This window comes from Eschrichtius robustus, chromosome 7 (genome assembly GCF_028021215.1).
Source record: "Eschrichtius robustus isolate mEscRob2 chromosome 7, mEscRob2.pri, whole genome shotgun sequence".
In the NCBI taxonomy this organism is placed as follows: Eukaryota; Metazoa; Chordata; class Mammalia; order Artiodactyla; family Eschrichtiidae; genus Eschrichtius; species Eschrichtius robustus.
In genome coordinates, this window is record NC_090830.1 from 97618693 (window position 1) to 97641791 (window position 23099).

A 23099-nucleotide genomic window follows, 5' to 3' on the forward strand; every position below is an offset into this window, starting at 1 on the left:
CCTTGCTGTGGATGTTGCCCATTGTTCTTCATCACCCGGACAACATGATGTTGCTAACCCAAGCTATTTCCTGACCAAATCCTGAAAAATGACCCATGCCTGCACATGACTCTTCTCTCCTAGAAAGCAGAGTTTGAAAAGTGTGTTTTCTTTTCTCTAGCTTTAGACAGATTGGCACTATTAGAAACTGCTTTATGTAATTTAAGCTCCAGAAGGTTAATGGTTTTCTGTTTTCTGGATTAAATGAATATATTTAATTTATCTTGTAATTAATTAAGCAACCACCTATGGTACATGTTCACAAGTATAAACTGCTTGATGATTCTTAAACAATTTTTAGAATCTAGTCGATATTTTGGGCTATTTTCTCTTCATATTTATAATTTCTAGTAACCTTTTGATTGTCAGCATTTTGTTATATTTTTAGAACTTTCCTTACATTATTGTATAGCCCCTGTAATATGTTATCCATCAGTTCTCAAACCAACACACAGCCATGAAAAAAACAAGAAGCACATTTCTTCAAATTTCTTTAAAACAGCATTATAGTTGCATGATATTTAGAATTAATTTTTGTGGTATCTTTAAAAATTATGGCAGCTTTTGTTTCTTCTCCCTCAAAGTGCCAAAGATGAAACTCTAATTTACCATATTTGGTTAAGTGACAGCTGATCATATTTGATTTATTACCATATGATCATGATATGTGGAAATGAACTTCCTTGATTGTCTCTAGTGTTCTTTAGTTAGGGATCCAGTATAATCAGGTAGGTGGTGGGCTTATTATTAAGATTTGCCTCTTTCTTTTATTCCCATTATATTCTCCAACTTAAAAAAATCATATTTTAGTGTTATATGTCATTTTAGCATTTCTTCTGCTCTTTTCCAAGACCTTACTTCAAGAAAAATTACTGACAGTCACATAAAACTGATATGTTGAGATGGCAACGTCGTTTCAGGCTAACGTTCCTTATCCTTCCTAGTTGTTATATTTCAGGTCCTATAATGATAAGTTGCTAGCCAGGATCATCCAATATCTTTAGTTTATTTTTAAAATTTTATTATTACTAATACTTTGAATTTATATATTAAATAGATTTATTTATATTATATTTAACCATCCACACTTAACCAGTAAAAAAGTTCTTATAAGAACATCAATGCTGTCAATTTCACATAATAAAAAAGAAGAATAAATTTGAATTCCAAGGAGAGGAAAAACATCCAATTTAGTTCAGTATTCTACATTTTTATAGAACCCTTGGAATTCCCTAAAAAGAATTTTTTTTTTTTTTTTTATTTAGGCTGTTTGCTTTACCCTGTTTTTGTACTAAAGAGGTGCAATTATATTTTTTATGTAAATTTCCAACAATTTCTAAGTACTTCCCAAATTTTATTCAAATAATCATTTTTAAGAAATAAAAAGGTCTGGGGGTTTCCCTGATGGCGCAGTGGTTAAGAATCCGCCTGCCAATGCAGGGAACACAGGTTTGAGCCCTGGTCTGGGAAGATCCCACATGCCACAGAGCAACTAACCCCGTGTGCCACAACTACTAAGCCTGCGCTCTAGAGCCCGCGAGCCACAACTACTGAGCCCGCGTGCCACAACTACTGACGCCTGTGCGCCACAACTACTGAAGCCCGTGCACCTACAGCCCGTGCTCCGCAACAAAAGAAGCCACCACAATGAGAAGCCCGCGCACCACAATGAAGAGTAGCCCCCACTCGCTGCAACTAGAGAAAGCCTGCGCGCAGCAACAAAGACCCAACGCAGCCAAAAATAAATAAATAAATAAATACATAAATAAGCAAATACATTTATTTATTAAAAAAAATAAAAATAAAAATGTCTAGGAGGCGGCTGCAGTGGCAGTAGCACTAACACCGCCTCCAAGTGGAGCCACAACCCCAGACTAGGCCTCCCCCTCAGCCCTGCTGCCTCTGCTGCAGTCATGGCTGCTGATGGGGTGGACAAACGCTCGCCTCTGCTGTCCGCATCCCATTCTGGAAATATCACTCCCACGGCCCCACCATACTTAACAAGAAAGCAGCCCCAGAGTGGAACTCCCACCTCCGTACACAGCCATTGCCAGTCCAGATGCCTGTGGTATTCCAGTAATAAACTGCTGCGTACGCCAATCTCTCATCAATTTGGATGGCAAGCTTCACCAGCATGTGGTTAAGTGCACGCTTTGCAATGAAGCTACACCAATCGAAAACCTCCCAACAGGGAAGAAGTATGTTAGATGCCCTTGTAATTGTCTCCTCATTTGTAAGGACACATCACGGCGAATAGGATGTCCAAGACCCAACTGTAGACGTATTATTAACCTTGGCCCAGTAATGCTTATTTCTGAAGAACAGCCAGCTCAACCTGCATTACCAGTCCAACCAGAAGGTACAAGAGTCATGTGTTGGCACTGTGGAAACACGTTCTTGTGGATGGAACTGAGGTTCAACACTCTGTGGTAAAATGCCCACACTGCAAAAAAATTTCCTCTGTGGGTAGTGCACTTCCTTGAAGATGCTGCTGTGCACATATTACCATTGGATTACTAAGTATTTTCATTGGAGGTGGATTAACTGTTGGCACCCAAGGTTTTGCAAGGCGATTTCATGCAACCTATGTTTCTTGGGTAGGTGCTTATCTCTTAGGTTTGATCTGCCTTATCCGAGCTTGTTATTGAGGAGCCATAAGAGTGAGTTACCCAGAACACAGTTTTGCATAAACTTGTTTATGATTTGGTAATGCAGGTGAGAGTATCTAGCAGTTCTCAATAAGCTACTTTGAACATCTTTAAATCATTTACCTAATGGATTTCATTCTGGTTTATGTATGAAGTTTTAAGACTTTGGGAGTCTTTTATGAACAAATGCTCATTGTACTACATTATATGCAAATAGTTTGCTTTGCTTCTAAGTTTTCAAGTTCCAAATAATAAAGCTTGCTCTTCATGTTCCTTGACATCTCTTAAAGATATTTTTAATTTGTTCCCAAACTTTACATATCACATCAACCTTTCATTATTTTTAAATCAGTTATTCCATTACTTGCTATCTGTATTTCCAAGAAGTGTTTATAAATGTTGGTGTAATAGCTTCACATTTATACTTACATTTTAATTAAACAGTAAAAATTGCTTGCTTTAAAATCTAAGCAATATGCATTTCGCTTGAACTGCTTACTGTAACTTTAACCTAACATCATAGTGACCTTATTCAGGAAAAAAAAAATTTAGTGTACCTTCAAAGACTTGACATTCTTGTCAGATAAAGATCATTTCTAGACACTGTATGCTTGTTTTATGTTGTATATAGAAAGTTATAATATTTTGGTAGTAATTTAAAATACAAGAATAAAAATATTTATTTTTCCACAGTTGGAGATATGTTGGATAAATGTTTTTTTCTCGAAGATCATAGGATCTTTGTCTTGGTCACAGGATCTTTTTGTCTTTTATTTTTGTCATTTTTTAAATTTACTAATTATAAAAGTCTGGCCTAGATTTATGAAATAAATGCTAATCAGCTCTATGTATTCCTTTATGGAGCCTGAAGGAAGGCTCACATAACATATTTCATAATATTTAACCATTTACGGAGACGTATCCATATTAGGTTGTCCTCCTTTTCATTAGATCATGGTAAATTTTTCTTATTGGGATAATTTTGGAATACTTATATGTGAAGGGAGTCTGTGACATTTTACACTGGCTAAAGTATTGAGAGTAGATGCAGTTACTTTTACCATTCTTCTCAAATCTAGCTGGTCAAAAACTTACCAAATTTACTCAAAATACAGATCAAAGACAAAAAGCAACATACTTTTCTAAGAATTCACTAGGATTTAAGGAATACTATATGCCAATAAAATGGACAACCTGGAAGAAATGGACAAATTCTTAAAAAAGCACAACTTTCCAAGACTGAACCAGGAAGAAACAGAAAGTATAAACAGACAAATCACAAGCACTGAAATTAACACTGTGATTAAAAATCTGCCAACAAACAAAAGCTAAGGACCAGATGGCTTCACAGGCAAATTCTATCAAACATTTAGAGAAGAGCTAACACCTATCCTTCTCAAACTCTTCCAAAATATAGCAGAGGGAGGAACACTCCCAAACCCATTCTATGAGACCACCATCACCCTGATACCAAAACCAGACAAAGATGTCACAAAAAATAAAACTACAGGCTAATATCATTGAAGAACACAGATTCCAAAATCCTCAACAAAATACTAGCAAACAGAATCCAACAGCACATTAAAAGAATCATACACCATGATCAAGTGGGGTTTATCCCAGGAATGCAAGGATTCTTCAATATATGCAAATCAATCACTGTGATACACCATATTAACAAATTGAAGAATAAAAACCATATGATCATCTCAATAAATGCAGGAAAAAGCTTTTGAAAAAATTCAACACCCATTTATGATAAAAACTCTCCAGAAAGTAGGCATAGAGGGAACTTACTCAACATAATAAAGGCCATATATGACAAACCCACAGCCAACGTCGTTCTCAATGGTAAAAAACTGAAACCACTTCCATTAAGATCAGGAACAAGACAAGGTTGCCCACTCTAACCACTATTATTCAACATAGTTTTGGAAGTTTTAGCCACAGCAATCACAGAAGAAAAATAAATAAAAGGAATTCAAATTGGAAAGAAGAAGTAAAACTGTCAGTGTTTGCAGATGACATGATACTATACATAGAGAATCCTAAAGATGCTACCAGAAAACTACAATAGCTAATCAATGAATTTAGTAAAGTAGCAGGATACAAAATTAATGCACAGAAATCTCTTCCACTACTATACAGTAAGGATGAAAAATGTGAAAGAGAAATTAAGGAAACACTCCCATTTACCATTGCAACAAAAAGAATAAATTACCTAGGAATAAACCTGCCTAAGGAGACAGAAGACATGTATTCAGAAAACTGTAAGACACTGATGAAAGAAATTAAAGATGATACAACCAGATGGAGAGATATACCATGTTCTTGGATTGGAAGAATCAACATTGTGAAAATGACTCTACTACCCAAAGCAATCTACAGATTTGATGCAATCTCTATCAAACTACCAATGGCATTTTTCAGAGAACTAGAACAAAAAATTTCACAATTTGTATGGAGACAAAAGAGACCCCGAATAGCCAAAGCAATCTTGAGAAAGAAAAATGGAGCTGGAGGAATCAGGCTCCCTGACTTCAGACCATACTACAAAGCTACAGTAATCAAAACAGTATGCTACTGGCACAAAAACAGAAATATAGATCGATGGAACAGGAAAGAAAGCCCAGAGATAAACCCACGCACATATGGTCACCTTATCTTTGATAAAGGAGACAAGAGTATACAATGGAGAAATGACAGCCTCTTCAATAGTGGTGCTGGGAAAACTGGACAGCTACATGTAAAGGAACGAAATTAGAACACTCCCTAACACCATACACAAAAATAAACTCAAAATGGATTAAAGAACCTAAATGTAAGGCCAGACACTATCAAAGTCTTAGAGGAAAACACAGACAGAACACTCTATAACATAAGTCACAGCAAGATCCTTTTTGACCCATGTCCTAGAGAAATGGAGATTAAAAACAAAAATAAACAAATGGGACCTAATGAAACTTAAAAGCTTTTGCACAGCAAAGAACACCATAAACAAGATGAAAATACACCACTCAGAATGGGAGAAAATATTTGCAAATGAAGCAACTGACAGAGGATTAATCTCCAAAATATACAAGCAGCTCATGCAGCTCACTACCAAAAAAACAAACAACCCAATCCAAAAATGGGCAGAAGACCTAAATAGACATTTCTCCAAAGAAGATATATAGATTGCCAACAAACACATGAAAGATACTCAACATTACTAATCATTAGAGAAATGCAAATCAAAACTACAATGAGTTATCACCTCACACCGGTTAGAATAGCCATCATCAAAAAATCTACAAGCAATAAATCCTGGAGAGGGTGTGGAGAAAAGGGAACCCCCTTGCACTGTTGATGGGAATGTAAATTGATACAGCCACTATGGAGAACAGTATGGAGGTCCCTTAAAAAACTAAAAATTGAACTACCATATGACCCAGCAATCCCACTACTGGGCATATACCCTGAGAAAACCATAATTCAAAAAGAGTCATGTACCACAATGTTCATTGCAGCACTCTACAATAGCCAGGACATGGAAGCAACAGATGAATGGATAAAGAAGATGTGGCACATATATACAATGAAATATTACTCAGCCATAAAAAGAAATGAAATTGAGTTATTTGTAGTGAGGTGGATGGACCTAGAGTCTGTCATACAGAGTGAAGTAGGTCAGAAAGAGAAAAACAAATATTGTATGCTAACACATATATTTTAAAAAAATGGAATCTAAAAAAAATGGTTCTGATGAACCTAGGGGCAGAACAGGAATAAAGACCCAGACATAGAGAATGGACTTGAGGCCACGGGGAGGGTGAAGGGAAGCTGGGACGAAGTGAGAGAGTGGCATTGACATATATACACTACCAAATGTAAAACAGATAGCTAGTGGGAAGCAGCTGCATAGCACAGGGAGATCAGCTTCCTGCTTTGTGACCACCTAGAGGGGTGTGATAGGGAGGGTGGGAGGGAGATGCAAGAGGGAGGGGATATGGGGATATATGTATACATATAGCTGATTCACTTTGTTATACAGCAGAAGCTAACACACCATTGTAAAGCATTTATACTCCAATAAAGATGTTTAAAAAAAAAAGAAATAAAAAGGTCCTTGAGACTGCACAGATCTGTACTATTAATTTATAATCTTCCATTGCTATACATTTACATATAATGCAAGCAGAAACTTGGCACATGCTATCAATAGACAATTTGGAAACAGGTCTGCACATATGAGAAATGTGGAAACAACAGCCACCAGTCCATTGCATCTCCTGTATTACTATGGATTTCTGCCATTTACATTTTATCTCACCTTGTGCCTGGGTAGAAACACTAACACACAATTTACTGTTTATGCTCTATCCCAAGTGGTTGATTAGAGCTTATTATAAGAGGTCTGAAACAGTCATTGTACCTGGGCTCCTAGTCATGCAATCTGCACCATGGTTTGTCCAGAGTACTGGCTGATGGATAAGCTCTCCTTCATTGCCAGTTCCATGCTAATTATTCCTTGCTCACTCCCCAGTGCTCATTTTATTCACTGGCTTTGTTCCTCAATCTGTTGCTTAACACTTTGTCCAACTCCCTGGTTAAAATTGCCAGTTCACTCTCTCCTCACCCAGCCCCAAATTGCCCATTCAGACACAAGACTAGACCCCATCCTCTTTACACCTAAACCTTAGACCAGCGGTCCCCAACTTTTTTGGCACCAGGGACCGAATTGTGGAAGACAATTTTTCCACGGACCAGGGGCAGGGTGGTTCAGGTGGTAATGCCAGTGATGGGGGAGCGGCAGATGAAGCTTCGCTTGCTTGCTCGCCTGCCACTCACCTCCTGCTGTGCCCAGTTCCTAACAGGCCGCAGACCGGTATCTGTACGACGCCCGGGGGTTGGGGACCCCTGCCTTAGACTCAGGAGAGGGAGGGTATGTCCTAATGATTTAGGGATGACCTGGAAGGTCAAGGTTTGCATGACCTTGCTAAGCCTCAAATAGGCCTCTTCCTTTGAATGTTATTGACTTAGCTAAAAATAATTTTTAAAAAAGAGCACTGAATGCCAGGGAAACATGTTTTTATTCTATAGACTTTGAAAGCGTTTAAGCCCAGAATTTTAATAATTGGTACCAGTATAAGATGTAAGTGGATTTGGCAGTAACAGAATTATTGCAGTTATTCACAGAACTGCTGGAGTTGTGAGTTATAAGAATAGCATGAATTCAGTGAAAAGAAAAGTCTCCATACTTTGCAAATAGATTATGTATAATTTGGTAATGAATTGGATTAGAATAATAATAAAAGAGACAATCACCACTCCAGCATGATATACTTAACAAAGAAGATAGACTTTGGGGAAAAATATAATTGGAGAACAATATAGACTTGTTGATTTTGATTTTGCCAATATTGACTTAAGATATGATGAATAGCAAGTCTCTAAGCTGGAAAGGTTAAGAAATTTCTAACTTTAATACTGGACCCCTACCTCACAAGATATATAAAAATAAACTTAAAATGAATCACAGACTTAAATATAAGATCTAAAAGTATAAAACTTTTAGAGAAAACATTGGAGTAACTATTTTAACTTTATTTTTGTGAAAGTCTAGGGTATTCTCAGTTCTTTTCTAACCATCTCTTATGCCTTGGGCATGAGTGTGGCTTTTTAAATTCCTCAGCACATATAGGTGCTTTTGAATGCCCTAATTTCCTAAAGAAAACTCTCCCTACCTTTTCCTTCTGGGCTTCAGGCCATCTATTGCATGTCTCAGTTGTAGTCTTTAGCCCCAGGCAGCTGCAGGTTTTTAATTTGCTTACAGTGTTTTCTAGCAATGCACACTGCTTTCCGGCCCTGAATGAATTCCAAGATAGGCAAGACAGAAACTATCACCTGTGGCAGTCCCCCAGACATTTTAGAATAGAACAGATGAATATAATTACAAATAAGGTCTGCTGTGCTTCCTTTAAAACCAGGGACAAGGGTCCCACACTGGGAACACAGGCTGTCATCTTCAAGACCACCACTGTGCCAGGAAGGGAGTGAGACAAGGCCAAGAAAAAATGTCACAAAAGCTTTCCAACAATTTTTTAGTTGCCTTTCTCCTAAGTTATTGTTCACTTGGTTTCTGTAAACCTTTGCCTATTTCCAGAGTTCTGACAAATTGGTCCTGAAAGTTTCAACTTGTTTTTCCATGTTTCTGTGGAAAGCTGGGAGTTTGGAGCTACTTACTCCACCAGTTTTTTTTTTTTTTTTTTTCCTAAGGTATGTTATTGTTTTCTAAGCTAAGAAATTTTTCTTTAGACTTCACCAAAATATTGTATACAACTTGAGAGTGATAACACCACCTGCGTACTTTTTTCTGAAGCGCATCTGCTAACCTACCTTTCAATTGTTTATTTACTTTCCAGAAAAAATTTCAAAAACCTTTACTAACACTAATATGTTGACAAATATGATATCCTCTCTTTCTTCTCAAGGAGCAGAGACTGGGGTGGTAGACGTCTGGGTGTCATGGAGCTTAGGACCAACATATATCCCTTTCTTTGGGAATTTACAAATTTCAGGGATGGCTATGTGGTAATAATAACCAGCATGGATATATAACAGCTAAGCCTTTGTGATTCATTGATAAATAGAGAATTTCTAGCTGAGAAACACAATGTTAAACTTGGTGCAATTATGTGATTACGAATCACTAGGTATGTAACATTGAAAGTTTTCAATCTATAAAAACAAAACAGGTTTTTAATTTATCATCTATTTTAAAAATCAAAGTTTAAACTTTTCATGAAGATGTCATATTATCTGTTTCCACCTGGAGTTGAATATTTAAGTCTGTATAGATATATTCTTCACATACATATTTTAGTATATGAAGCCAAGATAATATATATATATTTTTAAATTTCTTAAAGGCTGCCACTAACTTGGTAAAAACTTTTGTGTGTGGGTGATTCATAGAACAAGTGGATTTTTGTAAGTTCAATTAATTCATTTCTACTTAATTTACTTCATAAGGCTTTTGTGAAGAGCTTTAAAAATGTGCTTTTTCATGTACCAGTTTATAGAGGGGGGAATAAAAGCCCTTTATCAACTAATTGAATTACAAAATTCAACTCAACCATAATCACATAGGTGATTATAATTGCACAAACTTAAATGCAATTGCACTGAAATTATTTCTTTTTAAATCAGAATCTATAGTGATTAACAGTAGGAATTCATTTTATATGTGGAAATTAAATTGCAAGATATTTAAATATAATCAAAGTATATCTTTTTCTTAATGCAGAGATAATTTTGTTTCAATATTGGAACGGAAGAGAACCCTGGGCTGCACCCCCCTCCCCAATACAAAGACACTTCCATGTCTCCTGCCTCTTGTTTGTAGGGAAGCTGAAGTCTCCCAGGCCCCCCTGAGTCACAAAGGAACAGGCTCAAGCAGCTAAAGATTAGGGCAACAGAGTCACAAACTAAGTGTCTGATGCACATTCCTGAGTTGTTTTACAGATATTGTAACTGCCACCAAAAGGAAAAAGCTGACTGCATGATGACCAGACTGCAGCCATGACATAAACTGCTCCATCTTGAGCAGTTCTGAGTCTATGGCTAGCACAATTACAAGAACTAGCCTTAAGAGAATGGAATTAACACTGTTGCTCATAATAATCTATATATTTGTGGGCATCAAAATAACTGTAGCATGTTCTGTCCATATATGTAAACAGGCAACTACAACTGTCAGCAAAGAGATGCTACAGACCCATGTAGACATCTTCCACTCTTAAGAATATGGCGGCCTATGTCAGCATGAAGAAGTGACAGAAGACGGACCTTTGCCCATGATCCCATAGAAATGGAATGATGTTCTGACAAGTGGGAATTTGTAAGAACTTTTTGGCAGGAAAGAGCTCTCTGCAGGAGGCCCCTTTTGTCTTGTCACTAACCTTAAGCCAGACACCACATGCCCTACTTATCACTGGCCCTAGCACACCTTTCAAATCTTTTAATCACACAATACCTTGCCTAACTTGGTTCTTTCCGTAGATCAAAGAAGTAGAAATAAAGAATAAGCAATTAACAGATGACCAGATCTCTTCCTTAGCGTCCCCTTCAGTAATCTTGTGAACAAACTGTTTGAACAAGACAGCATCTAAAGAAAAATCACAAGAAGTCGACAAGCCTGCACACAAGTCTGCACACAAGTCTGCACACAGTGGGGGACGACTCTGACCCCCATCTCAATGATTAACTTAGATTACTTCCCCTTTTCTCTTTAAAAGCTTTTATGGCCAAGCAGAATCTTTGGAGATGGTTTTTGGGGTACAACGAGTTCACTATCTCCCCAGGTCGCCAGCATTCTGATTAAAAGCAACTTTCCTTTCTAGCAACATTTGTCTCTCTCTTGAGTATTGATTTTTTGAGCGGCGAGCTGCTGGACTTGAGTTCAGTAACAATATCTTTAATCTCCCAAAGGACAAAAAAGCTCTAAAGGTGACACTACTAGCTCATGGATGAGCTTGAATCTATAATCCAAATCTAAGCCTAGTTTCCATATCTTTAAAATTAAGCTAAACTATTTCCAAACTCCCTTCAACTCTTATGCTCTAGAAAACTAACTCTCAATTTATGTAACTCTCAGTTTATGTTTACACATTTTCACTAAATTATCTGTGTATGTATGCATCTATGTAAACATCCATTCATCCACTTAAAAAAATTCTGAGCACTTACTATGTACCAGGCTATATGATGCTTTGGGGGATATAGGTTTTAACAACCTAGGTGGGTTCTTTCCCTCATGGAAGAAAACTAATCATCAGACCTGGTCATTGTTTTATTTTTGACCCTGCTCTGCCCAAGGTCAGATCACCTAAATCACCAGTGATTTCATACGTCAAAGAGGCTTAAACTCATCAGGTTCCCATCTTTGTTGCTACCTTAAAAACATTCACTTGTTCATCTGGATTCCTGATTATCAGCCTATATGTGATCAGGGGAAACATTTCACTCCATGCCTTCCATGTTTGTGTATTTGGATATTCTTATTTACCAGTTGCGGACTTCCTATTTCCTTGCTTCACATGTGTTGGATTCTCTACCACCTGTCTTCCTCTATCCCTATAACTATCTGGTTTCATAATATTATATTAGTTGATAATTTCTGATGATACATTATTTGTGCTATGATGACATCAAAACTACAAAGATTTTTCTAAAAGAATCTCCTTAAAAGGCAAATAACCTTTATACAATAGTTTGGTATTATGTATTCAAGTTTACAATTACTTAATTTTACCTGTTATAAACTGCATTTACAAATAATATTATCAACAGAGAAAATTTTATTTATTACTTCAAAAGTTTTCATTTTAAAATGATCCCATAAATTCATTTAAATATCTGTAACACTATACTGAAGTCCAAAAGCTTTGTATGGTTGGCTTAAATAACCTTCACCACCACACATATTACAGACATAGAAACAGCCTTATGGTCACAACTTCCATCCATTCCATGCCCAGGAAGTGATACAGATAGAATCTCATCTCATTCCTGTATAACTGTAAAGTCCATTTTCTTTTCACTACAGTACATCTCCTCCCCATAGAAAAGATTTCAAACTGTGTTCCATGGAAACAGATTTTCCTAAAACAGGAGGTAATTTCTTGGTCAAAATTAAGAAATATGCTACATAAAAAACTTCCACTCTCCCTTCCATCAATAGAGATATGATTCAGCTATATTGGTTCATAAAATACCAATTCCCATCCCCTAGGTCACCCCCAATTTACATTTAACTCAGATTTACTTCAATACAGAACTGTATTTTGGGGTCTGTTGTTGTTATTGAAGGGGAGCAGAATATGTCACCCCGAAATATGTCTCTTTAGCATAAGGATTATCTTGAGCTGGTTATTTTTAAGAAATAGCAGACACAGAAAAGCCCTGAAGACCACATACAAGTTGCCATTTTGTAAGGGACATTTACATGTATAAGGTAAATCTCCATTTGTAAGTGTGTCTCCCTCTCTGTACCAGGAAGAGGTGGATGACCAAATCTCTAGAAACTCTTACCTATGGAGAAGGTAACTGACTTAAATCTGCATAACAACCATACCCTTATTTACTGTGCTTTGCCTGGTAAGGTTCCATAACTGGCTCCCCACCATAAACCCAACATCTTTTGTCTTTAGCTGGAGATGGTATTTAAATTTCTTATTAAGAGCAGGCCAATAATCTAAGAAAATGTTGTCCTTTTAGCAGATGAAAAAAAAAAATTAAGTTTTACTTTTACGTAAGTACACTATCGGTTTTAAAGCTTAACTTAAAAATCTTTATGATAACAATTCAATTTTTAGCCAACTTGACCACATAAGATTCCCTCTTTTTTCTCTCTCTGTGTCCAGAGATAACATGAGGCTATTTGACTTTTAGTAGACACAGATTATATTTAATGCCGATTACTCTAAAGACATGTCTATTAATTAAATCAATGAACTTCAGATACCTATAATACCAAATATTTTTCCAGGTCATGTGATCCTGAGAAGCATTTGTGTTAGTTTGTATTATATTTTTTGAGGATTTTTATGAATACTAAACTTACATAAGTACTTGTTTGTTTAAATAGAGCTTTTTAACAAATAAATTTAGCAATATCATCAGCAGGTAAAAATAAAAATACTACACATATACAACACATTTATAAACACACGTAAATATATAGACAGATGAAAACAGAGACCTTATAATTTTCATTTTAAAATTAGCCATGAGATGGGTGTGATAATGCAAAATTCACTAGTCTATAAAGTAGTTGGACTAAGTTTACTTGAATAGAGTTTGGGCAGAGGAGTTCTGACAGCAGTTTATATTTTTTAAACATCACCCCCTCTCTTTTTTTCAGTCTTAGGACATGGGGACGGTCTAGATAAGAGTTCCCTGAGGAGACCTGGTAAAACATTTTTATCTCAAAGGCACAGGGAAAGAATGTAAGTTCCCCCAAGGACTTTGGTTTCTTAAAACCAATCCTTACAAGCCTAGTGAGATAAATAGGGACTGGTAATAAGGAAAGGGTGAACTTTGAACTGCCTCTAGAGTTGCATTTTGAGTTTTGCAAAGATTTGTAAGATAAAGATAGTTGTTCTCAATTCCCCAAAGAACTGGGTTGCAGCCTAAATTATGTCATAGGTTGATCTACCCATCTCATTAGATTATCTTCTTTTTGTTTTCTTTTTTTTGGTAAATATAAAGACTTTAGAAGGTGTTTACTGTTTAGACATAATCTATGATTAGTCACAAAAATTTCAGCACTCAATGAAATTCACTTAATTTGGAAAAAATATATATTTGTACTCCTTTTATTTCCCAGTGCACTCTAAGATCTTGCAGAGCTCTGGAAAATCATTATAAAGATATATTCTTACTGGCTAGTTTATGAAAGAAAAAAAAGTCAGGTTATATAAGTTTTACTGTTTCAGATTTTATTGGATAATTGGTATTACATGCATTTAAGATATTTTATGTGCTTATTAGTATACTGTACTAGACCATGCCATAATTTTCATTAAATGCAAGAGCTTCCATTCAGTTTAGAAAACAGTTTATATATTCTTATATCCTAAGATTCTTCATCCTTATAGGCAATTGTGCTTGTTTCACTTGTGTGAAATTGTTTGGTGTAACCGTTAATAGGTTTGAATGATGAAAAGTGCAACTTCCCTTCAGCACTCTGAAGGGAAGTTGGGAGTTTTGTTTAATAGTAAATGTATATTTTGCTGTAATTTCAAACCTTCTGCTCTCTCAACTGTACTATACACAGCATGATATAAGAGCAGGAAAACCAACAGAATCAACAAATGACAAGATCAATTTTGCTTGCTTTATACTTTTAGATTAAGCCTATATCTAACACTTCCAAATAGTTCTCTACTGGAGGATATCAGAATCTTCCCAATATTAAGCACTATTTTATTATTTTTTCTCCATTTCCTTTATTTTCATTTTTTAAAAAATTTATTTTATTTATTTTTTATACAGCAGGTTCTTATTAGTCGTCTATTTTATACATACTAATGTATACATGTCAATCCCAATCTCCCAATTCATCCCACCACCCCCACCCCACCCCCATCCCCGCTTTCCCCCTTTGGTGTCCATACATTTGTTCTCTACATCTGTGACTCTATTTCTGCCTTGCAAACTGGTTCATCTATACCATTTTTCTATATTCCACATATATGTGTTAATACACGATATTTTTTTCTCTTCCTGACTTACTTCACTCTGTATGACAGTCTCTAGGTCCATCCCCGTCTCTAAAAATGACCCAATTTTGTTCCATTTTATGGCTGAGTAATATTCCATTGAATATATGTACCACTTTTTCTTTATCCATTCATCTGTCAATGGGCATTTAGGTTACTTCCATGACCTGGCTACTGTAAAGAGTGCTGCAATGAACATTGGTGTGCATGTGCCATTTTGAATTATGGTTTTCTCTGGGTATATGCCCAGTAGTGGGATTGCTGGGTCATGTGGTAATTCTGTTTTTAGTTTTTTAAGGAACCTCCATACTGTTCTCCATAGTGGCTGTATCAATTTACGTTCTGCCCAACAGTGCAAGAGGGTTCCCTTTTTTCCACACCCTTTCCAGCATTTGTTGTTTGTAGATTTTCTTTGTTTTTTTAACATCTTTATTGGACTATAATTGCTTTACAATAGTGTGTTAGTTGCTGCTGTGTAACAAAGTGAATCAGCTATATGCATACATATATCCCCATATTCCCTCCCTCTTGTGGCTCACCTTGACCCTACACATCCCAACTCTCTAGGTGGTCACAAAGCACCGAGCTGATCTCCCTGTGCTATACAGCTGCTTCCCACTAGCTTTCTATTTTACATTTGGTAGTGTACATATGTCAATGCTACTCTCTCACTTCATCCCAGCTTACCGTTCCCCCTCCCTGTGTCCTCAAGTCCATTCTCTACGTCTGCATCTTTATTCCTGTCCTGCCCCTAGGTTCATTAGAACCATTTTTTTTTTTTTTTTTTTTTTTTTTAGATTCCATATATATGTGTTAGCATACAGTATTGTTTTTCTCTTTCTGACTTACTTCACTCTGTAGGACAGACTCTAGGTCCATCCACCTCACTACAAATTAACTCAATTTCTTTTTACGGCTGAGCAATATTCCATTATATATATGTGCCACATCTCCGTTATCCACTCATCTGTCAATGGATACTTAGGTTGCTTCCATGTGCTGGCTACTGTAAATAGTGCTGTGTTTGTAGATTTTCTGATGACGCCCATTCTAACTGGTGTGAGGTGGTATCTCATTGTAGTTTTGATTTGCATTTCTCTAATAATTAGTGATGTTGAGCAGCTTTTCATGTGCTTCTTGGCCATCTGTATGTCTTCTTTAGAGAAATGTCTATTTAGTCCTTCTGCCCATTTTTAGATTGGGTTGTTTGCTTTTTTAATATTGAGCTGCATGAGCTGTTTATATATTTTGGAGATTAATCCTTTGTCCATTGATTCGTTTGCAAATATTTTCTCCCATTCTGAGGGTTGTCTTTTCATCTTCTTTACAGTTTCCTTTGCTGTGCAAAAGCTTTGAAGTTTCATTAGGTCCCATTTGTTTATTTTTGGTTTTATTTCCATTACACTAGGAGGTGGTCAAAAAAGATCTTGCTGTGATTTATGTCAAAGAGTGTGCTTCTTATGTTTTCCTCTACGAGTTTTATAGTGTCCGGACTTACATTTAGGTCTTTAATCCATTTTGAGTTTATTTTTGTGTATGCTGTTAAGGAGTGTTCTAATTTCATTCTTTTACATGTAGCTGCCCAGTTTGCCCAGCACCACTTATTGAAGAGACTATCTTTTCCCCATTGTATATCCTTGCCTCCTTTGTCATGGATTAGTTGACCATAGGTGCATGGTTTTCTCTCTGGGCTTTCTATCCTGTTCCATTGATCTATATTTCTGTTTTTGTGCCAGTACCATATTGTCTTGATTACTGTAGCTTTGTAGTATAGTCTGAAGTCAGGGAGCCTGATTCCTCCAGCTCCGTTTTTTTCCCCTCAAGATTGCTTTGGCTATTCAGGGTCTTTTGTGTCTCCATACAAATTTTAAGATTTTTTTGTTCTACTTCTATAAAAAATGCCATTGGTAATTTGATAGTGATTGCACTGAATCTGTAGATTGCTTTGGGTAGTATAGTCATTTTCACAATATTGATTCTTCCAATCCAAGAACATGGTATATCTCTCCAGCTGTTTGTGTCATTTTTGATTTCTTTCATCAGTGTCTTATAGTTTTCTGAGTACAGGTATTTTACCTCCTTAGGTAGGTTTACTCCAAGGTATTTTATTGTTTCTGTTGCAGTGGTGAATGGGATTGTTTCCTTAATTTCTCTTTCTGATATTTGATTGTTAGTGTATAGGAATGCAAGAGATTTCTGTGCATTAATTTTGTATCCTGCTACTTTACCAAATTCATTGATTAGCTCTAGTAGTTTACTGGTGGCATCTTTAGGATTTTCTATGTATAGTATCATGTCATCTGCAGACAGTGACAGTTTTACTTCTTCCTTTCCAATTGGGATTCCTTTTATGTCTTTTTCTTCTCTGATTGCTGGGACTCCCAGAACTATGTTGAATAATAATGGCAAGAGTGGACATCTTGTCTTGTTCTTGATCTTGGAGAAAATGCTTTCAGTTTTTCACCATTGAGAATGATGTTTGCTGTGGGTTTGTCATATATGGCCTTTCTCATGTTGAGATAGGTTCCCTCTATGCCCACTTTCTGGAGACTTTTTATCATAAATGGGTATTGAATTTTGCCAAAAGCTTTTTCTGCATCTATCGAGGTGATCTTTTGGTTTTTATTCTTCAATTTGTTAATATGGTGTATCACATTGATTGATTTGGGTATACTGAAGAAGCCTTGCATCCCTGGGATAAATCCCACTTGATCATGGTGTATGATCCTTTTAATGTGTTGTTGGATTCTGTTTGCTAGTATTTTGTTGAGGTTTTTTTCATCTATATTCATCAGTGATATTGGTCTGTAATTTTCTCTTTTTGTAGTGTCTTTGTCTGGTTTTGGTATCAGGGTGATGGTGGCCTTGTAGAATGAGTTTGGGAGTGTTCCTTCCTCTGCAGTTTTTTGGAAGAGTTTGAGAAGGATGGGTGTTAGCTCTTCTCGAAATGTTTGATAGAATTCACCTGTGAAGCCATCTGGTCCTGGACTTTTGTTTGTTGGAAGATTTTTAATCACAGTTTCAATTTCATTACTTGTGATTGGTCTGTTCATATTTTCTATTTCTTCCTGGTTCAGTCTTGGAAGGTTATACCTTTCTAAGAATTTGTCCATTTGTTCCAGGTTGTCTATTTTATTGGCATATAGCTGCTTGTAGTAGTCTCTTATGATGCTTTGTATTTCTGCAGTGTCCATTGTAACTTCTCCTTTTTCATTTCTAATTTTATTGATTTGAGTCCTCTCCTTCTTTTTCTTGATGAGTCTGACTAAAGGTTTATCAATTTTGCTTATCTTGTCAAAGAACCAGATTTTGGTTTTATTGATCTTTGCTATTGTTTTCTTTGTTTCTATTTCATTTATTTCTGCTCTGATCTTTATGATTTCTTTCCTCCTGCTAACTTTGGGTTTTGTTTGTTCTTCTTTCTCTAGTTCCTTTAGGTGTAAGGTTAGATTGTTTATTTGAGATTTTTCTTGTTTCTTGAGGTAGGATTGTATTGCTATAAACTTCCCTCTTAGAACTGCTTTTGCTGCATCCCATGTTTTGGATCATCATGTTTTTGCTGTCATTTGTCTCTAAGTATTGTTTGATTTCCTCTTTGATTTCTTCAGTGATTCATTGGTTATTTAGTAGCATATTGTTCAGCTTCCATGTGTGTGTATTTTTTAAGTTTTTTTCCTGTAATTTGTTTATAATCTCATAGTGTTGTGGTCAGAAAAGATGCTTGATATGATTTCAATTTTCTTAAATTTACCAAGGCTTGATTTGTGACCCAAATGTGATCTGTCCTGGAGAATGTTCTCTGTGCACTTGAGAAGAAAGTGTAAACTGCTGTTTTTGGATGGAATGTGCTATAAATATCAATTAAATCTATCTGGTCTATCGTGTCATTTAAAGCTTCTGTTTCCTTATTAATTTTATGTCTGGATGATCTGTCCATTGGTGTAAGTGAGGTGTTAAAAGTCCCCCACTATTATTATGTTACTGTTGTTTTCCTCTTTTATAGCTGTTAGCACTTGCCTTATGTATTGAGGTGCTCCTATGTTGCGTGCATATATATTTATAATTGTTCTATCTTTTTCTGGGATTGATCCCTTGATCATTATGTAGTGTCCTTCCTTGTCTCTTGTAACATTCTTTATTTTAAAGTCTATTTTATCTGATATGAGCATTGTTACTCCAGCCTTCTTTAGATTTCCATTTGCATGGAATATCTTTTTCCATCCCCTCACTTTCAGTCTGTATGTGTCCCTAGGTCTGAAGTGGGTCTCTTGTAGACAGCATATAGATGGGTCTTGTTTTTGTATCCATTTAGCGAGCCTGTGTCTTTTGATTGGAGCATTTAATCCATTCACATTTAAGGTAATTATCGATATGTATGCTCCTATTACCATTTCCTTAATTGTTTTGGGTTTGTTTTTGTACATCCTTTTCGTCTCTTGTGTTTTCAACTTAGAGAAGTTCCTTTAGCATTTGTTGTAGAGCTAGTTTGGTGGTGCTGAATTCTCTCAGCTTTCCCTGTCTGTAAAGCTTCTGATTTCTCTGTCGAATCTGAATGAGATCCTTGCCAGGTAGAGTAGTCTTGGTTGTAGGTTCTTCCCTTTCATCACTTTAAATATATTGTGTCACTCCCTTCTGGCTTGTAGAGTTTCTGCTGAGAATTCAGCTGTTAACCTTATGGGAATTCCCTTGTATGTTATTTGTCATTTTTCCCTTGTTGCTTTTAATTTTTTTTGTCTTTAATTTTTGTCAATTTGATTACTATGTGTCTTGGCGTGTTTCTCCTTGGGTTTATCCTGCCTGGGACTCTCTGTGCTTCCTGGACTTGGATGGCTATTTCCTTTCCCATGTTAGGGAAATTTTCAACTACAATCTCTTCAAATATTTTCTCGGGTCCTTTCTCTCTCTCTTCTCCTTCTGGGACTCCTGTAATGCAAATGTTGGTGCGTTTAATGTTGTCCCAGGGGTCTCTTAGGCTGTCTTCATTTCTTCTCATTCATTTTTCTTTATTCTGTTCCGCAGCAGTGAATTCCACCATTCTGTCTTCCAGGTCGCTGATCTGTTCTTCTGCCTCAGTTATTCTGCTGTTGATTCCTTCTAGTGTAGTTTTCATTTCATTTAGTTTATCATTCATCTCTGTTTTTTTGTTCTTTAATTCTTCTAGGTGTTTGTTCTTTAATTCGTCTAGGTCTTTGTTAAACATTTCTTGCATCTTCTCGATCTTTGCCTCCATTCTTTTTCTGAGGTCCTGGATCATCTTCACTATCATTATTCTGAATTCTTTTTCCGGAAGGTTGCCTATCTCCACTTCATTTAGTTGTTTTTCTGTGGTTTTATCTTGCTCCTTCTACTGGTACACAGTCCTCTGCATTTTCATTTTGTCTGTCTTTCTGTGAATGTGGTTTTCGTTAAACAGGCTGCAGGACTGTAGTTCTCCTTGCTTCTGCTCTCTGCTCTCTGGTGGATGAGGCTATCTAAGAGGCTTATGAAAGCTTCCTGATGGGAGAGACTGGTGGTGGGTAGAGCTTGATGTTGCTCTGGTGGGCAGAGCTCAGTAAAACTTTAATCCACTTGTCTGTTGATGCGTGGGGCTGAATTCCATTCCTGTTGGTTGTTTGGCCTGAGGCGACCCAGTCCTGGAGGGTATAGGCTCTTTGGTGGGGCTAATGGTGGACTCAGGGCGGGCTCATGCAAAGGGATATCTCCCAGAACTTCTGCTGCCAGTGTCCTTGTCTCCGCGGTGAGCCACAGCCATCCCCCGCCTCTGCAGGAGACCCTCCATCACTAGCAGGTAGTTCTGGTTCAGTCTCCTATGGGGTCACTGCTCCTTCCCCCTGGGTCCTGATGCACACAGTACTTTGTGTGTGCCCTCCAAGAGTGAAGTCTCTATTTTCCCCAGTCCTGTCGAAGTCCTGCAATCAAATCCCGCTAGCCTTCAAAGTCTGATTCTCTGAGAATTCCTCCTCCCACTGCTGGACCCCCAGGCTGGGAAGCCTGACATGGGGCTCAGAACCTCCACTCCAGTGGGCGGACTTCTGTGGTATAATTGTTCTCCAGTTTGTGAGTCACCCACCCAGCGGTTTTTATATATGAAGTTCTTAGAAATCTTCCTGTCACATATTCAACACTCGAATTATTGCTAACATATATGCTCACACTATATAACTTCATTAAAATATTAGGGAAAATAGAAAAAATGTCTAGTACCTATTGTAATCTGAATAGGATATAATAATTGCATATATTATTATATAGGTATGTATACATGTATACATACATATACATACATTTATGTATACATTTATATAGATTTATACATAAATTATGAAGACTTTTCCTATAGTGATCTTCGAAATTCTACCAGCCTCTGCTTATTGCCCATTCCATAGTCACTTCTACATTTTCAGGTATTTGTTACAGCATTGTCTCACTCCAGGTACCACAATCTCTATTACTTTCCCATTACTGCTGTAGAAAATTACCACTTTTATACTTCAGATCTAGAGGTCAGAAGTATAAAGCATGTTGCTTTCTTTCTGGAGACTCTACAGGGAAATCCATTTCCTTGTTTCCAGCTTCTAGATGCTGCCTCGATACCTTGACTCATAGTTCTTCATCATTCCTACTTCTGTTCCATCAGCCCATCTTTTTTCTCTGGCTAACTCTCTTGTCTCCCTTTTATCCCTTATAAGGGTTCTGTGATTATGTTAGGCAGATCTGAATTATCCAGGTTAATCTCCCTTCTCAAGATCCTTTACTTAATCATATAAGCAAAGTCTCTTTTCTCATATTAAAGTAACATATTCACAGCCTCTTGGGATTAAGATGTGGGCATCTTTGGGGGACCATTATTCTGCCTACTACAACAATGATGCATAATTGAAGTAAAATTTTTGTAGTGCAAATCCCATGGGTTCTGAATTTAAGAGAAAGCCATGTTTCTTTGTGATATTCTGAAAAGCCTTTGAAAATACTTGTCTAACACAGAAAATAGAGAGATGCTAGGAGATGCTTCAACAAATGATAAGGAACAGGAGTCCACAGATTGCTCTTATCCTTTTTTGCCTTATACATAATGCTCTAATTCTATCTCCCAATTTTTTTTTTTTATCATGCTACTAGTGCTGTGAATCAAACCTGCCATGGCCAGTCACTCTTGAACAGTCCCTGCTTCCTGAAATCCAACCAATCAAACTGTCTCTTCTTTTTCACTCATCAGCAATTATATTGCAGCTTTGGAATGACCAAAAAACAAATAGTCAGCTGACATTTTGAGTAGAAGCCTTCCAGGTCCACAGAAACCACAACAATTTCCCAAACAATAAAAACTCTAGAAATCACTAGTTTCTATGACCTTTCACTTCATCATCAGAGCAACAGTCTTCTTTCTTCACTCTGCCCTTAGATGCTAGAAGTCAGACCATCAGTGATTATAGAACACTGGAAAGAAGAAATATGCAAGATCTTGACAGCCTCTTAACTGCTATATTTAATAATGTGCTACTCCTGTTGTAACAATTCAAAAGTAATCAATATTTAATTTGGGTATCAGGTTATTGGTATTTTTGTTTTTAGGAAACTCATATTTTCAGTGAACGATGATGAGACCTTTTTTTGTTCATGATAAATAAGGACCTAAGTATACAGAAGAAGTTAAAAAGGATAATAGGATTTAACTTAAAGCTACTATTTTGATAGAAATTATGATGTTATAAAAAGAAGATAATACAAAGGGTAGGAATAAATAATGATGATGATGATAATGTTGATGATGGTGGTGGTAGTGGTAATATTAGATATTTACATGAATGATCTCAACAAATGTGTAATGCAGGTATTATTACATCCTTTGACACATGATAAAACTGGGACTCAGAAAGTCTGTCTTGCCCAATGTTGTATCACTAGTAAGTGACAGAACTTGAAAATAAGCTCATGACTCTGATTTGAAAGAGTTCTTTCCCATTCCCTGAATTTCATCATTAAAAATCATAGTTAAAGATTTTTGGTATGTATATGATAGAAATAAGGACAAATAAGGCAAAATAAGACAATAGTTGACCGGATTTCTGTACCTACCCAATGTTTAACCATTTTCATCACAAACTATGACTAACTTGGATTTCATATTTACTGATTGGCTATTAAA

General features: G+C 36.5%; 1 pseudogene; it reads left to right on the forward strand.

The window, feature by feature from the left end:
* Positions 1 to 1952: 1952 nt before the first annotated feature.
* On the forward strand, positions 1953 to 2729 carry LOC137767711 (type 2 phosphatidylinositol 4,5-bisphosphate 4-phosphatase pseudogene; annotated as a pseudogene).
* Positions 2730 to 23099: the final 20370 nt, after the last annotated feature.